We start from the raw sequence: 2,739 nt of genomic DNA, 5'->3' as shown, positions 1-2,739 counted from the left end.
ACGTTCCAAGGCGGCAGAGGAGGTTACCAGCCGAAGGATGCAGTAGCAATAACAGGTATAGTTCCGCGGCGGCCGAGAAGACTCACCGCATAGGAATCGGGATGCGAGGCGAGGGATGCGGCGGGAAGGCCCCGACGGCTAAACGGAAGAGGCTGCAGGGCCGCCTCGGAATGGTCCAAGCATCGGATGCGATTGGGACGACTACCAGTGCCAACCCCTTATCCCGCGATGCGTCCGATACACAGATAGTTCCAAGGCGGCCGAGGAGCCTCACCGCATATCAATCGGGGTGCGAGGCGAGGGATGGGGCGGGAAGGCCCCAACGGCTAGACGGAAGAGGCTTCAGGGCCACCTCGGAATGGTCCAAGCATCGGACGCGCTTGGGGCGACTGCCAGTGCCAACCCCTTATCCCGCGATGCGTCCGATACACAGATGGTTCCAAGGCGGCCGAGGAGCCTCACCGCATAGCAATCGGGGGTGCGAGGCGAGGGATGGGGCGGGAAGGCCCCAACGGCTAGACGGAAGAGGCTTCAGGGCCGCCTAGGAATGGTCCAAGCATCGGACACGCTTGGGGCGACTACCAGTGACAGCCCCCTATCCCGCGATGCGTCCGATACGAAGATGGTTCCAAGGCGGCCGAGGAGCCTCACCGCATAGCAATCGGGGTGCGAGGTGGGGGATGCGGCGAGATGGCCCCAACGGCTAGACGGAAGAGGCCACAGGGCCGCGTCGGAATAGTCCAAGCATCGGACGCGCTTGGGGCGACTACCAGTGACAACCCCTTATCCCGCGATGCGTCCGATACGAAGATAGTTCCAAGGCGGCCGAGGAGCCTCACCGCATAGCAATCGGGGTGCGAGGTGGGGGATGCGGCGAGATGGCCCCAACGGCTAGACGGAAGAGGCTGCAGGGCCGCCTCGGAATAGTCCAAGCATCGGACGCGCTTGGGGCCACTACCAGTGACAACCCCTTATCCCGCAATGCGTCCGATACGAAGATAGTTCCAAGGCGGCCGAAGAGCCTCACCGCATAGCAATCGGGGTGCGAGGTGGGGGATGCGGCGAGATGGCCCCAACGGCTAGACGGAAGAGGCCACAGGGCCGCCTCGGAATAGTCCAAGCATCGGACGCGCTTGGGGCGACTACCAGTGACAACCCCTTATCCCGCGATGCGTCCGATACGAAGATAGTTCCCAGGCGGCCGAGGAGCCTCACCGCATAGCAATCGGGGTGCGAGGCGAGGGATGCGGCGAGATGGCCCCAAAGGCTAGACGGAAGAGGCTGCAGGGCTGCCTCGGAATAGTCCAAGCATCGGACGCGCTTGGGGCGACTACCACTGCCAACCCCTTATCCCGCGATGCGTCCGATACACAGATAGTTCCGAGGCGGCCGAGGAGGTGGGGGATGCAGCGAGATGGCCCCAACGGCTAGACGGAAGAGGCTGCAGGGCCGCCTCGGAATAGTCCAAGCATCGGACGCGCTTGGGGCGACTACCAGTGACAACCCCTTATCCCGCGATGCGTCCGATACACAGATAGTTCCGAGGCGGCCAAGGAGCCTCACCGCATAGCAATCGTGGTGCGAGGTGGGGGATGCGGCGAGATGGCCCCAACGGCTAGACGGAAGAGGCTGCAGGGCCGCCTCGGAATGGTCCAAGCATCGGATGCGCTTGGGGCGACTACCACTGCCAACCCCTTATCCCGCGATGCGTCCGATACACAGATAGTTCCAAGGCGGCCGAGGAGCCTCACAGCATAGCAATCAGGGTGCGAGGCGAGGGATGCGGCGAGAAAGCCCCAACGGCTAGAGGGAAGAGGCTTCAGGTCCGCCTCGGAATGGTCCAAGCATCGGACGCGCTTGGGGCGACTACCAGTGACAACCCCTTATCCCGCGACGCGTCCGATACACAGATAGTTCCAAGGCGGCCGAGGAGCCTCACCGCATAGCAATCGGGGTGCGAGGCGAGGGATGCGGCGAGAAGGACCCAACGGCTACACGGAAGAGGCTTCGGGGCCGCCTCGGAATGGTCCAAGCATCGGACGCGCTTGGGGCGACTACCAGTGACAACCCCTTATCCCGCGACGCGTCCGATACACAGATAGTTCCAAGGCGGCCGAGGAGCCTCACCGCATAGCAATCGGGGTGCGAGGCGAGGGATGCGGCGAGAAGGACCCAACGGCTACACGGAAGAGGCTTCGGGGCCGCCTCGGAATGGTCCAAGCATCGGACGCGCTTGGGGCGACTACCAGTGACAACCCCTTATCCCACGACGCGTCCGATACACAGATAGTTCCAAGGCGGCCGAGGAGCCTCACCGCATAGCAATCGGGGTGCGAGGCGAGGGATGCGGCGAGAAGGACCCAACGGCTAGACGGAAGAGGCTTCGGGTCCGCCTCGGAATGGTCCAAGCATCGGACGCGCTTGGGGCGACTACCAGTGACAACCCCTTATCCCGCGACGCGTCCGATACACAGATAGTTCCAAGGCGGCCGAGGAGCCTCACCGCATAGCAATCGGGGTGCGAGGCGAGGGATGCGGCGAGAAGGACCCAACGGCTAGACGGAAGAGGCTTCGGGTCCGCCTCGGAATGGTCCAAGCATCGGACGCGCTTGGGGCGACTACCAGTGACAACCCCTTATCCCGCGACGCGTCCGATACACAGATAGTTCCAAGGCGGCCGAGGAGCCTCACCGCATAGCAATCGGGGTGCGAGGCGAGGGATGCGGCGAGAAGGACCCA

Source organism: Cryptomeria japonica, unplaced genomic scaffold, assembly GCF_030272615.1.
Source record: "Cryptomeria japonica unplaced genomic scaffold, Sugi_1.0 HiC_scaffold_100, whole genome shotgun sequence".
Lineage (NCBI taxonomy): Eukaryota > Viridiplantae > Streptophyta > Pinopsida > Cupressales > Cupressaceae > Cryptomeria > Cryptomeria japonica.
This window is presented reverse-complemented; position numbering follows the sequence as displayed.